General features: G+C 41.3%; 1 protein-coding gene across 6 annotated transcripts in view; it reads right to left on the reverse strand.

Moving 5' to 3' along the window:
- Positions 1-16,119, reverse strand: part of CTNND2 (catenin delta 2) — a 924,887-nt gene that overhangs the window by 513,630 nt on the left and 395,138 nt on the right. The gene's annotated exons all lie outside the window — the stretch shown is intronic.

Below are 16,119 nucleotides of genomic sequence, written 5' to 3' on the forward strand. Positions count from 1 at the left end.
TCATCCCTGTGGTAAACAGGTGGAAGATTTCTCACAGGTGGAATAGCACAAACTGATCAAGCCTAGACTCTCGGAACAGTTTCTACAAACTAGAGTGCAAAAGGGTTCAGACATATGGAACACTGTATGAAATACATTTTATTTTATACTTAAGGCACTGAAATGGAAGGATACTGACTGTTCCAAGTGCTACCCAGTATGAAAGGAATTGAACTGAGATTTCAGCACACTACTGACCAGACTGGCTCAACATTCTCATCAGGCAAGCAGGAAAAAAATATCAAAGTTAACAACAACAACAACAACTCAATCCCTAAACTAGCCTGCAGAAAGATGGCTATTATTTCTACATCAGCTCACTTCATGTGAGATGTTTAGAAAAATTATTTTTTGAGAAATTTATGAAAATGAATTATTAGTAATAGTGGTATTCTGGATAGTATACAGTTATACAAAAAACAAAACAAAACAGGAAACTAGCAAAAACATTTAAAAATATAGTATGGCTAAAGTTATGTCAATCATTTAGATTTGGGATTCATTATTGGTCAAAATGTAGGCTGTGTACTGTGTTGGTGTCTGAAGTTTGCATTTCAGATGCATTTTTATTTTTGCCAGATAAAATGTCTATGAAATGTGTCGAAACTACAATTACAGTAGATACATTACAAAAAATGATACAACAGATAGTCAACTATTCTTCTCTACTCTGAAAACATTTTTTTAAATGGTGAAGAATCTATTTTTCGGGCAGAAACCTCTTTTGCAAATTCCTAAGTGAACTTCATAGATGTGAATTTAATAGTTTTACAGCTGCTTGGCAATATCATTTTCAACAGAGATGTACAATGTATGCAAAAAACGCTTCAAGGAATGAATGCTCTGGAAGTATCGCTCAAAACCATAGCCACACTTAACTGGTCGCCTTCCATTCAAGGCTTCTTTGGGTGATCTTGTAACTTGTGCTACACCTTTCCCAAGAAGAATGCAAAAGCTTCCCCAGAATAGAGTGATCCTGTGGGCTCGTACAATGGGATGTTGCTGCCTCAGCAGCTGTATTCTTTCAAGATATTCAACATCTTATTAATACTCAGCATCCTGAGGATTTACAGCTGTTCTGCAGAAAATTCAAGCTCAGATTTGATCACTCTGATGGGTCTCAAAATGGAACCATTAATAGGGGTGAGCAATTCGGATTTTTGGTGTTTCCATTCGGATTCGAACTGAAACACCCCTGTTCTGTTCTGTGCCCAAATTTTGCCCACCCGAATCACCCCCAATTCGGTTCGGATCCAAATTTATCCAAATCCGAATCTGAATAAATTCAGATTAGAAAAACGGGTCCTGGGGCCAAAAGAGTGGGGTGGGGTGGTAGTGCCCAATAGGTGGAGGCTACCATCCAAATTTCAGGGGGATTGGGCAAAAGGCTGATTTTGGGGGAATTTTTGAAGTTTTAGTGTCTTTGGGGCAGATCGGGGGCAGAAAGTGGGATTTGGGCCAGAAGAGTGGGGTGGGGTGGTAGTGCCTAATGGGTGGAGGCTACCACCCCAATTGCAGAGTGATTGGTCAGAGGGCTGATTTTTGGTGAATTTCTGAAGTTTACACATTTTTAAGGTTTTCCCCCATTAGGTAGAATGGAGGGTGTATCGCTTCACATCGGGGGGAAAGGGGTGGCCTAGAGCAGTGCGGGGTGGTGGTAGTGCCGGGTAGGGGCAAGGAAGCTACCTGAATTTTTTCAAAGGATTTGGGCAGAGGGCTGATTTTTGGTGAATTGTTGAAGTTCACATGTCTTTAAGGTTTAGATTCTATGATAGCAGATGAGAGTGGATTCATGGTGTCATTGAAAATCTCATTTGCTATCACAGAATCCACACTCAGAACACCTCAGAAGCAACAAAACTCCAACAAATGAAATCACCAAAAATTAGCCCTCTGCCTAAATCCTTTGAAAAAATTCAGGTAGCTTCCTTGCCCCTACCCCGCACCACCACCAACCCCACCCCACTCTAGGCCACCCCTTTCCCCCCGATGTGAAGCGATTATACCTAAAGGGGGGAAACCTTAAAAACGGTTAAACTTCAGAAATTCACCAAAAATCAGCCCTCTGCCCAATCGCCCTGGAATTCGGGTGGTAGCCTCCACCCATTGGGCACTACCACCTCACCCCACTCTTCTGCCCCAGATCCCACTTTCTGCCCCCAATTTGCCCCATAGACACTAAAACTCTCAAAAAATCACCAAAAATCAGCCCTCTGCCCAACCACTCTGTAATTGGGGTGGTAGCCTCCACCCATTGGGCACTACCACCCCACCCCACTCTTTTGACCCCAGGACCTTTTCAATTAAAGTGAAAGAAAAGCAATTTCTGCATTGAAATCAATGGAGGCAAAAAGGTGGGAAATTCAAAGAGACGTCAAACTGAAAACGGAGGGGGAAGAAGAAGACAAGACTGGCACTTTTCTGGGGCTCAAAATGGAGACCCAAAACACCCGAAAAATTTGGACCCGAAATAGGGGTGATTCGTTTTGGGTCCAAAATTTATCAGTGCTCGTCGGGGGTGATTCGGCTCGGCTCCGAATCACCCGAAATTGGTCGTTTCGGGCACAGATCGTTCTGTGCCTGAAACATTTTGCACATCCCTAACCATTAATACCCAACAACAGACCAATTCTAACGTTTGTCTATTGTCATTCTTGCATGCAGCCATTGGCTCTCCTTCCACAATTCTTGCATCTCCCCAACATCATCATTGTGTGGTTGAATTATTACAGAGAGTGATCACACTAAATCTCTTGGAAAGGGGAGCCAGCAACGGACAGTCTTCAACTCTTCAGAGATCCAGTATATAAAACACTTGTTTTTTATCAATCTAAAACACCTCAGAACCACCTTAAGTGGCACAGCAGGGAAATGCTTGACTAACAAGCAGAAGGTTGCCAGTTCGAATCCCAGCTGGTACCACCTTAAGAACCACCTTAAGTGGCGCAGCAGGGAAATGCTTGACTAACAAGCAGAAGGTTGCCAGTTCGAATCCCCACTGGTACGTTTCCCAGATGGTGGGAAACACCTATATCAAGCAACAGTGATATAGGAAGATGCTGAAAGGCATCAACTCATACTGCGTGGGAGGAGGCAACGGTAAACCTCTCCTGTATTCTACCAAAGAAAACCACAGGACTCTGTGGGTGTCAGGAGTCAAAATCGACTTGACAGCACACTTTACTTTACTAAAACACCTCAGTGGAGAACTGAGGGTTTGTTTTTTGTTTTTTTTAATAGACCATGCAAGAATGAAATCGGCCTGTTTGCTATCTGGTTCATAATCTGGAATGTATGTTGTCTCCTCCAGTAACTCTACTGCCAGAGAGAGCAGAGAGAAAGAGGAGAGAAATTGGAATGCAAAATGTTAAGTAATTATACTTGGGTGGGGAAGGGATCAGCTACTAATTGGTTGTTACTTGTATACTTAAAAAAAGTAGTTTCATAGTTGCTAATGGATAATTTAGGTAAAACGCAAACATACCATCTAAATAAATCTTTTTTAAAAATGAAATAATGTTATACCTATTATATTATACCTGGAATAATGTTATACCTCCTCCTCATGGGAGGAGAAATGGTCTTGTGGTAGCAAGGATGACTTGTTCTCTTTGCTAAGCAGGGTCTGCCCTGGTTGCATATGAATGGGAGACTTGATGTGTGAGCACTGTAAGATATTCCCCTTAGCGGATGGGGTCGCTCTGGGAAGAGCATCTGCAGGCTTGCATGCAGAAGGTTCCAAGATCCCTCCCTGGCACCTCCAAGATAGGGCTGAGAGAGACTCCTGTCTGCAAACTTGGAGAAGCCGCTGCCAGTCTGTATAGACAATACTGAGCTAGATCGACCAATGGTCTGACTCAGTACAGGCAAACTTCAGCATTCACGGACCTGACACCTACGGTTTCATGTATCAGTGGTCGGGTAATTGGCACCTGACCTCAGCATATGCGTTTAAAAATGGCAAAAATTGGTTAATTTTCATGTATCTACGGATCGGGGTATGTGGAAATGACCTCTGAGGTCATTTCCTCTTGCCATTTTGCGAGTAGGACCCATGTTGTAGTTCAGTTTGACAAAAATGAGGGGGGGAAAGTAATTTTGGGGCAATTTCTTTACTTTGGGGTGGCACTACAGGACTGCTGGGGGCCCATGGCACACGGTTGGGCACTTTATTGTGCTTTTCGGTGGTTTTTTGGCTATTTTTGGTCACCCACCCCACTTAAGAACCTAACCACCATGATTCCATAGCCCCAATTACCCAGTATTTGCGAATCTGGTATCCGTGGCAGTAGACTGGAACAGAGATTTTCTTGTATATGGCAGCTTCCTGTGTTCTATGCCCTATGTTCCTATGGCAGCAGAGGTAAACCAAATATTAGCTTTAGCCTTGGTTCCGAAATACTTATTATGACTAGAACAGCTTTAATTAATTACCACTTTCTGAATTTATGAAAAGGATCTCAAGGCTACATTATGCTACATTATTTCTATGCTCTATGAAAGGAAGAATGGATACCCATAGAAACATTTAATACACAAAATAGTCCATTTAGTGTGTCTGTAAATGGGGCATTCTCACTAATAGGACTTGATTTGGGAACAACGTGCATTGCATACTGTTTGCTGAAACACTAAAAAGTCATTCTCTCCAACACATTATGCACTGCCACGGCAACCATAATGTATTTTTACATTTGTAAATATGCTTTTCTGTTTCAAGGCCAAAATGTAACTGCTGTTTAAAACTCTGTAGAACTGTCAGTTTTATTTTGCCCCTTCAAACTATCCATGGCCCCTATTTGCTGGATAATCTGTGGGATTGTCTCTTTCTATATAGAACACAAAAATCCTGTGGGAACACAAAACACAACTGCTACAGTAATCTGTCCAGCAGTCCAGTAATCTATAGCCTACAGCAATCTATAGTCCATCAGAGTCCCAGACATGCTTGTACAGAGGCCAGCTACTATTAGAATTATCTGGCTTGCATTTTCTAGCAAATTTAATGAGATTTCATTTTTGCCAGCAGCTACAAGAGCAACCTATCTATCTATATTCCACTATTTTTGGTTCAAGTCAGAATCCTTTCTGAGGCCCACATCTTACCATCGCTGAGAATATGCTCAGTGTTTCTAGTGTTAAGCGTTAACCTCACCAAACTTCCTAGGGTACAAAGGAAGCAACTGGCAGTTTCTCAACAACCATAATACAAATACAAATACAAATACAAATACAAATACATACATATATATATACACACACACACACACACACACACACACACACAGACACACACACACACACACACACACACATATATATATATATATATATATATATATATATATATATATATATATTGCTGCTGCCCAATATATTTCCAGCGGGGATTTGAACCAGCAACCTTCTACCTGCTGCGCTGCTTAAGGTCACATGTCTACCTTCACACAAATATATATATATTTGGGTGAAGGTAGACATGTCACCTTAAGCAGCACAGCAGGTAGAAGGTTGCTGGTTCAAATCCCCGCTGGAAATATATTGGGCAGCAGCAATATAAGAAGATGCTGAAAGGCATCATCTTACACTGTGCAGAAGGAGGCAATGGTAAAATGCTCCTGTATTCTACCAAAAGAAAACCACAGGGCTCTGTGGGTGCCAGGAGTCAAAATCAACTTGCCAGCACACTTTACCTTTAGACATCAATTCTCGTGGTTTGAACAGAAGTAGCTCAATAGCCAACATAGTCCCTAGCCTGAAAATAAATGCCTCCAACTGCAGCAAATGAATAGCCAGACTCCTTCTAGCACATTTTAGAGTGGCTGCCTGGGTGAATACAGACAATCAAATAGTAGTAGTAAATTTATTACGGTCCTTAGACCAGCTTAACATTTAAAGTAATACAATTATAATTTACAAAATATTCAGATTGCTAATACAAGCTCTACGAAGTTTGGATGCAACAAAACAGAACTTGGCCACGTTTATAGAAGTAACAAGTTTAAAATTTGACAATAAAACATCCAAGTAAAATTGATCTGTATGACCAGGATAGTTCTTTAAGAGAGGAGCAATAAACTTACTACGAGCATCCCTATAAAATTGACAATACAGAATAACATGAAGAACTGACTCTATATCCCCTGAGCCACAAGGGCAATGACACAGTGCATATGGGACTCATTTATATTTCCCGTCTAGGAGTGCGGAGGGAAGGGCGTTCAAATGAGCAAGGGTCAATGCTCTCCTAAACCTGGGTAAAAACATGTGATCTAAGTATTCAGCCGGTTTGTGGCTGAAACAGACAATCAACTTAACACATCATTGCTTTGCCACATGTATTAATGCAAACACTGTGTGATTCCTGCCCCCCGCCCCCCATCACACATTCTAATTTTTTTTAAAGGTTAGGGGCTTTATCAAGTGGTAAGCACTCCATTTTCCCCATATGATCGGGCAGCTGTATGCATTAGTGGTCTTCCTGTTGGTTATGTTGAGCAGGAATAGTATTAATCCAAGCTAAAAGGTTTCATGCATAGAGTCCTCTTTTAACGAGCAGTTTGTCTTCCCAGCTTTTTTCCATGGTTTTCATAATTCATAATACCAAGAGTTCATTTATCTTTGAAAGATTTAAATATTTGCAGTTTTGATGAGCTATTTTTAAAAAATAATGCATGGGTTGGTATGTTTGTGAAGTCTTAATCGTTTACTGATAAATCCTTCTGTCACAGCAGAAACACATCACTGCCACATATAATATTGCATTTTATATGTGGAAACCAGTGGCAACATTATTAATATGAGTAAACTTTTTAAAAAGCAAGAACAGAATAAACCATCTGTTTTCATACACAAAAAAAACAGGAAGTAATGGCAGCAATGCATGAAAGGAAAGGTAGAACAAACATTCAGTCCATATCAACAGTATTAAACAACAACTGGGGTGGAGCAACAGCTACCACAAAATAGTTCAAACCCAGCCATAGGACTGTCCATGCCTATGTGTTTCAGAAAGGACATACCGAGAGTGTGCCCATCAGGACATCAGCAGAGGTTTTCCTGACATCCTGCTAGCATGTTCCTTTTTTGTATGGTGGCACTGTTCATCCAAGTGGCCCCTCTATTTGCAAATATTTATTTAAACACATGTGGACTGCATGTAGAGGGGGCATGGATGAACAGCCCGCCTTGCAATAAAGCATTGCACCCTCAGGCCCCAATGAAGACAGGAGACGCTTAGTTGGAGTAAATAAGGGCCATTGAATAAGATGGTGGCTGCTGGGCAAGTTCCTCACTGCCCTCTTTCCCGATTGGCCAGCTCTAGCCACGTGGAGGGGGCCAAGATGGTGGCTTCCATGCTTGTTTCAGCGGGAAGCACAACCCCACCCACCCCCGCCTGACTAGGGATGTGCTCGGAACCACGGAGGCGTGGTCCGGCACTGGGGGGAGTGTGCCTTGGGGGGGGGGTAGTACTTATCCCCCCACCCGCCGCTCTTCCCCCTCCGGCGCTGGACTTTCCAAAAACGTTCTTGGGGCAGCAGAGTTCCTCCCTGCCGCCCCTGCCCCCGTCGTTGTCTGCAAAGGGTTAAAGTAGAAAAAGCTGGCGGCGTGCATGTGCCCTTCGTGGTGCACGCTCCTCTCCGCTGCTGGCACACACTTCCATACAATTTAATCACAAATCACAATCACAGGTATAAAACTTCACATTAAACAGAAGTCCGCTTGCCATTTGTCATTTGCCACTTGAAATATATTTTCCTTCTCACCCTTCTGTTTTTAAGTAATAAAAGAAGCAATGGACTGAAATTTGATGCTGAAGTGCTGGTTTACAGGAAATATCAATACAAGGGGCCTGTCATAAGGCAAAAAGTTAACTGTCTGCAACCCTGTGTGGGGTTTTTGGTGTGTGTTTTTTTTGGGTGGTTTTTTTTTTTTTTTGGCCATCTGAACTTTGCATGGTATTTGCACACATCAACTATCGTGCATGCTTCTCTGCATTGAGTATTAAAAAGAAGAAGAGTCATCAATCTTAGTCTCACATTTAGAACTCATTAAATCCCTTTGCCATCCTTCTTGAAGATTAATAACATGAGCCCAACATAATAGTTTTGCCAATTTAAATGTTTCCATTTTAACACTCCATTTCAAGAACACACTAATTACATTATCTTGCTTCTGGGCTAGCTTTAAAATGTACTCTGATAATATCGTATCTGCTGCATATGGTATGATACTGGGGTAATCCCTAACTATAATTATCTGCAGCAAATGAGAAGTGACTATTTTAAAACAATCTAGAAGGTTTTAATGATAATTTTAAATCCTAAAATTACACATATTTTGCTATATTTTGAAAAATCACTTCTGTACAGAGAGCACAATGATTTCAAGGTTAGGCAAAGCTACAGCTTGTGTTATTATTACAATTATAAGGTCCAGCCCAGCGAAAACAGATCTTTTTTTAAGATGCACTGATGTCAGTGGAGGAGAGCAAAGCATGTGGGACTCTCTCACTGAAATAAATGTATCTTTGAGGTATTTAATTTCTATCAGATTATATCCTAAGATCGACTTGCTCATGTGTGATCTGGTATACAACAATTTATGATATATGTCAGATTTATGCTTAGGGAAGTTACTAAACTAGAAAACATTGCTTGGAAAAGTGCCCTGAAAAAGAGCAGAAATGTTTGTCACAGTAATATATCTGAAAACCTGACTAATGTTGCATGTTTCAAAAGTAAGCATGCTTTTGAAGCATGGGTGCTCTTGCACAAGAGGCCCACACTCTGGAAGTGTGGGGACTAGGAAAGGGGCTAGTGCTGTGTTTGAACTAATGTTTGAAGCATGCATGCAGTGCTAGAAGGATGTCAACCAATAACATATAAAACACATTAAAGTGCTCAAAGCACTAGGCAAGCAATATCTTGAATACCCAGTGCCTCTTGAATTCAGTAGCTTCTGGTAACTGGGCAAAGATGCACCCTTTAAAGTGGTGGCTCTCTGACTTTAGAAGGGGGAGAGCAACTGTCCTCTATCTACCTCAGCATAACTTCCCTCTCAGGACGTTGCTCAGACTGTCCCTCTAAGACTGGTGCTGCCTTGTATTTCTTTTTAGACTGTGAGCCCAACCATCTCTTTTCTTTTGCTATGTAAACTGTTTTGAGAAAGGTTTTTGTAGAAAAGTGATATTTCTGTTGAAGTAAATTCTGTTGAAATCCATATAATTAATTTCCATTCAGTGTGGTTAGAACTGATTATAACTCTACTATGAAAATAGAAATTACTTGATTAACTTTATTTATTTATTTATTTATTTATATTGAATGTGTGAATTACTTTTGGGGATCAGCGGTCTTGAAACATTTTCTCTCATCTCCTCAGGCAACCACCAACAAAGGAAGACAGGCTGGGCTTAGCTTTTAACTTTTTTGTTGGAAGCAAAACTAATTATCAGAAATTATCCTGAACAGTGGCAAAGCCAGCCTAACCGTGACCCATGTACAGCCAGACAGCGGCCCGAGGGCGTGGTGATGATTAATGGACAAAGAATCCACTACCATTGTTCATCTTTGTTCATTCACCATCTATCCACTATCATTTTCCACCAAAGAATCCACTCTCAGGACATCTCAAACATTGAAAATAACAACAAAACCCAGTACCCATGGCCTGTGGTTTTGGGGGTGTTTGGCACCCTATGTGCACTACACCACAACCCATTCTGGCCCACCCTGATGCCCCCCATGTGGAGCTATGGAGCTGCTGAAATCCCCATTACTCCTTATAGGAAAAAGCTTAAAGACGTGCAAACCTCAGAAATTTGTTAAAAATCACCCCTTTGCCCAGTTTAATTGAAATTTGGGTGGTAGCTTCCTTCCATCCATTGGGCACTAATACCCACAACAACCCACTCTGAGCCACCCTGGTGCCCCACCCCCCATGGAGTTATGGTGCTGCTAAAATCCCCATTATTCCCTATGGGGGAAAGCTTAAAGATGTGCAAACTTCAAAAATTTGTTTAAAATCTTCCCTTTGGCGAATTTCTTTGAAATCTGGGTGGTAGCTTCCACCCATTGGGCACTACCACCCACCCTACTCTTTTGCCCCTGGAACCCCTTTTTTGCCCTGAATCTATTTGGATTCAGATCGATTTGTATCGAAATCAAATCTGGGGTGATTCGGTGGGGGCAGATTCATAGCCAAAATAAATCAGGGGTGATTCCATTTGGGTACAAATCAAACTGAAAAATTGATTTGTGCACATCCTTACATGTTAACTCAAAAGTAAGTCCTACCAACTTCTGTTAGGCTTATTCCCAAACAGGTATTGCAGCCTGAACACACAAACATGAAATCAATATTACATTATTTGGAAGCCACATACTTATTTGGGGCGATATTTTCGACTAAGTCCATAGGCTAGTTTGTTCATATTGCCTCTGTACTCAATTGACATTTATGTTTTTATTGTATGGAAATCGAAAATGTTTTGCATAAAAATGTTAACTGGCCTATTTTTCATTTTCCCTGTTGTATTGTATTGTTCACCTCAACTGTTTTCAGGCTGGTGTCATAGGCAATCCCTGCTAACTTGGCAAACAGGCACCTTTTAACGTGGTGATTCTCTTTATTTAGCAGGGGGAAAGTAACTGGCCCTATCCACTACCAGCACAGTTACTGTTGCTGGTGTATATCTTATGTTTCTTTTTAGATTGTGAGCCCTTTGGGGACAGGGTTCCATCTTACTTGTTTGTTATTTCTCTGTGTAAACCTCCCTGAGCCATTTCTGGAAGGGCGGCATAGAAATCGAATGAATGAATGAATGAATAGGCAATGGATCAAGAGAAGTATAAAGGCGTAGGGTAAATCAGGGCTGTAATTCTCGAGGCTTTGGACAAAAGTCCTATGTATGCCCTTGTGTTCCACCTCTTTCACACACACACACACACACACACACACACACACACACACACACAGAAATATAGATATGTGAATGAGACACACACACACACACACACACACACACACACACACACACACACGTAATGTGCTTACCTATTTGCCCTCTCACAACCCTGTCCACTTGTAGCCTTGCAGACAATTTAACTGTGTTGAAGGTTTGCAAATGTTGTTTCCTTATTGGTTCTTCATGTTCCTTCAGTCTTTTTCTCACCCTTCTATTGACCCTCTTTTTTAAGAGGAGGTTGAAATGAACAGCACATTCCAAAACAGCCTATTGAATAGCTGTCAGAGGATAGAACTGAAAGGTTATCAACATCGTCCTGAACAGGACTGAACATTTGACACCAAAGTGAAATCATCCATAGCCTATTACTAGCCATCTTGAACTAATTAATATTTTTAAAAAATATTTCTCATCAGCAAATTGTATTGGTTGCTTTATGATCTCCTCTTCTGGAAAATCACTCACCAACCATACAGCTTCAAAACTGCACAAAATTGTTTTTACGACTAGTGAAAAGTGACACATGGATAATATTAAAGGAGTAGTAAAGGTGGACCTCGATATTCATAGGGGTTCCATTCCACAGCTGTACCACCAATATGGAGACCAAAAATATCGTATCATTGATCCCTATGGGATCATGGAGGTTAGGTTCTAAAATGGCTGAAAATGCCCCCCAAATGGTCGAAAATCAGCCAATTTCCAAGAGGAGGTGAGCTTCTTACCTTGCTCTGCTACTCCCCCCAAGCTGCGACATGCCCCCCACAAAATGGCAGCAAATTGGCTGAAAATCACATTTTATTTTATTTTATTTTTTATGGGAGCCATTTCATGAGCAACCTAGCCAAGACTAGGGAAGCTTTGCCTGGGCTAGGCTGCTCAAATAGAGTGCCACTTATAGGACTTTGACTTTTTGAAGGTTTTTTTTTTAATTAAAAAATCATTAAAATAAATGGATTGACCAATTCACTTCAAAATCAATACACACATCCTACATCTGATCTCAGTTCCAGAACTCTAGGCCAAGACATTCCAGAAATATAAAAGCGGTGAAAAGGGGGGTGATGTTTACTCTTTTTTAATGAAGGCAATGGGAAGATTCCTCCACATGGGGATGAAATGATGGTCCCAGTCTGGGGGGCGGGGGGCTTTAGCTCCAGAAGTTTTTGTAATTTTCTGCTATGAAACAAACAACTTCTAAAACTTTTTGAAGCTTTCTTAAATTCAAAAAGTCATTAAAATTCAATGGATTTATTGAGTTGCTTCAAAATCTATACACAGAGTACTGATAACATGTCCTACATCTATGCCAAATTTTAGAACTCTAGCCCAAGCCATTCCAGAAATATAAAAGGTAACCACTTTTCCCTTGGGAAAAACCAGGAGGCCCTCTAGGAGAGTGGGCACACGGAAAGTGGGCCCATGCTTGGCTACAAGTAGGTGAGCACAGGATCGCGCAAGAGCAACACTTGAAAATCCTATATATGTTGTCTCCCAAACAACTATGAGAATCCACTGCTATACCTATGATTCTGCTTGGCACATCTTGACATCAACACTGCACCGCACCTGGCGATACCACCCCTGCTTGTCGGGGACGGATTTATTTTTTCCAAACAAGCACCCATTCAACCATGGAAAGGGTTTCTTGGAAGGAGAAGGGAATAGAAGGCATATTGCATGCACCACTCCACATTTGGGCTATCCAATTCATGGATGCTTTTCCTTGGTGAAACACATCCCCTGCTCCAGTCCTGGATACCTCCTTGTGATTTTTTAAACCTAATTCCTCAATTAAATCCACCAAAGGACATCCCTCGTCTATCTTCTTCTGTCCTCCCCCCGCGATTTCAGCACCACAGGGATGCATCAGGACATTAGACTGTTGCCTCTGACCATGGTTCAATAGCACACTCCAACCTTTGTGCACTGGCACACTGGCACATTTGTGAAGTATCTCAAACCCGAATCCCACAGTGCTTAACAGGAGCGTCATGGAACACAGGTGGGACATAGATGTGGAAGGAAGTTGCCTGCATGCAAATAAACTGGCATGGAGGACCTCATTCTTCTGATGGAAGGATGGGGGAACTGAGGGCAATCAAGATGTGTGTGCCGGGGAACACATTTCCTTGTATGTGCTACCAGGGCTCTATGTGTTTGTGAACAAAGTACCGCAATAATGAATCATGGGGGAATTCTCCCCATCTCAGTCTTGTTCTACCATCATTTTCTTGCCAAGAACACTCAAGGTCCAAAACACGCAGTGGGGAAGTGGACTTTCTCCAATGTGTTTCTCTCCCTTTAAATGCATGAACTCCAGGGACGTGACATCCTTGTTGCCAAGCAGTGGCAAGAGGAGAAAGGAGACAGCAGAGGGTGGGGGCAGCCCCTCCAAGAGGTGGCCAGCAAGAAATTCAGCAGCCCTAGAACTGACACATTTCTGGGCTGCTCTGAACCAACCTCTCAATGGTAGCAGAAGGAGCTTGTGAAGAAAACCCAGGTTATAGCAGTGGCAGAATTCAGATGACACATTGCCACCTTCCAACCTCAGGTTTCAGCAGCAAAATCCACTACAGAGAGTTCAAATTCATGTTTGGGAGCAAAACTGGAGGCATGATTGGGTGACAAAATTGCTGATCCATGCTCATGATCACAAACTTAAACCTCTAGCATGTTTACCTCAGATTTGATGTTATGTCCGAATGGGACCAGGGAGTTTTACCGGAGTGACTGTTTTCAAGCAAATTCATAGTCCAGACAAGAGTCAGAGAGGTTAATCTCATTAGCAACTACTTTAGAAAAGTAATCAGACCTTACACTAATAAGAGCTTTGTGACAGCGAGTAATATTGCATTTGAAACTCTCCATTAAACCAAAGATCTTTCAGTATCCTTGGTAGTTTTGAGCAAATCTGTCTATTGGCTTCTCCAAAATCTTTCAGACTCCACAAGCTCTATGAAGAAACAGGGCTTAGAGTGGAAAGCTCTTTTTAGCTTTTTCCTGAGCTAAAGCAAGAAAGCAATCATAATAGTTACTAGTGTAGTCATTATTTTATTATACATTATAGATTCTTAGCAGTACCACGCTTGACAAATCAGATACAAAGCACAAACTATAATCACTTTTAATGTTGTCTTTAAGGAGCATAATTCACAAATGACTTTAATGAGGGCATAAAGTAGATAAAATAGGCATCCCCAAATGCTACTGCAGAATAGTTCCTGTTTACGGACAGAAACTAATCAGCAAAAAAAGTCAATTCAGTTCTTAAAAATAGGGAGTATAGTAACAGAAAGGAGTACTATCATATGGAATTTTTAGATGTAGTACAATAGATTAAAAACAAAAATCTGGACCCCAGAGAAAACACAAACTGTTTTAGCCCGCTCTCCCCGCAGTTTGGGAAAAAGCGGGTCTCACGAATCGTGAGACCCGCCTCATTGACTGAAATGGAACTTAGTAACAACTAGCTTTTGCTGAATGAACATTGGGCACAATGTCTTTTGATTTGCTTATGCTTTTCAAGCTAATTCAGATATTATTTTGGAGTTACTTTCGCGATTTCAAAGGTACTAAAGTGTGTGCAAGTATACAGACTGATTCTTCAGATGTAACAGTATCAGTATATAGACTAATCCTTGTGATGTTAGATGATTCAAACCATCTTTCTGATGGCAGATGATTCAAATCATAATCATATGTGATAGTAGAGTTTTATTCCATGATCCATGAACTGTAGGGTTGTCTTAATTAATTAATTAATTAATTAATTAAACAACTATTAATTAAACAACTTTTTAAAAATAGTTAACATGAAACTGGGAAATCATGGCTTGTTCATAAACTCTAGTTAGAACAGGTCTGGATTTGCTGGGTCTGGTCATCATGGCAAATCCTGGTTTTGTTTTTGACTAGAACAGGGAAAACTTTCTTCCCACTCTCACAAAGGGGAAGGCAGGCTGTACAGGCCCAAGGATCATGAATGTTTCTCAGAGCCGTAATTCAACCATGTTTCCACCTTACATCTGAGCGGGGCCACAGCATTTGAAGGATACCAGCTAGTCAGAGTCAGGATGTTGTTTCCTAAGCAGATGCCTGCAAAACCTTTTCTTGAAAATCTGTAAAGAAGGAGTTTGTAAAATCTTCCTAGGCAACATTTAAACATAGCACTTTCTAAATCCTGTAAAAACTTTATTCAAAACTGTGATTTAGTCATATTCGTGAACAGTTCCTAGGTTTATATGGATGGCACAAACCACTTTAGCGAAAGCACGTAAGGGTAGCAATAGCACTTACATTTATATACCGCTCTATAGCTGGAAGCTCTCTAAGCGGTTTACAATGATTTAGCATATTGCCCCCCAACATTCTGGGTACTCATTTTACCGACCTTGGAAGGATGGAAGGCTGAGTCAACCTTGAGCCCCTGGTCAGGATCGAACTTGTAACCTTCTGGTTACAGGGCGGCAGTTTTACCACTGCGCCACCAGGGTAGGCATACTTGCATAAAATCACCTTTTAAAATAAATCTCAAAGCTTTAAATGGAAGATTTTAAGAACGCAAGTAACCCAGAAATTTTCTTGGAAGGTCAGAGTGACTTTCAAAATTACTACTTTGCCCTCCAATTTCTATTGCCTCCTTCACTCAACCCAGTGTTAATTCTCTCCCCTTCGCACGCAACATGGAATGGTGGGGTCCAATGGAGTATCCAGAGTTAAACCTCAGGTTGCGGAAGAAATGGAGTTGCACACATTGGAATTTAATGGAAGGAAAACTGCTGGCCCTTGCAACTCTGGTTCCCTGTTACGTGTGAATCCGGCCGCTGTCTTGCCCCAATGTCTCCCAGACTCCTTCCTTTTGGTTGTTTCCCTTTGAAGTGTCATTGTTGACAGTCAGGCAGGATGCACTTAAAATAAATCCACTTCACACAGTAGTTGGGCCTCTTAAAACTGAAGTGGGGGTGGGGAGGAAATATGGAGCAGTGAGGGGAGATTCTGCATGAACCTTGATTGTGGAGTGGGAAAGTGTCTTCATCACAGAAAGAAACATATGCTCTTGCACTCAGATCCAGTCTCATTTTTGCACAGAGAGAGACACACACAGCAAA

This window comes from Hemicordylus capensis, chromosome 4, assembly GCF_027244095.1.
Source record: "Hemicordylus capensis ecotype Gifberg chromosome 4, rHemCap1.1.pri, whole genome shotgun sequence".
In the NCBI taxonomy this organism is placed as follows: Eukaryota; Metazoa; Chordata; class Lepidosauria; order Squamata; family Cordylidae; genus Hemicordylus; species Hemicordylus capensis.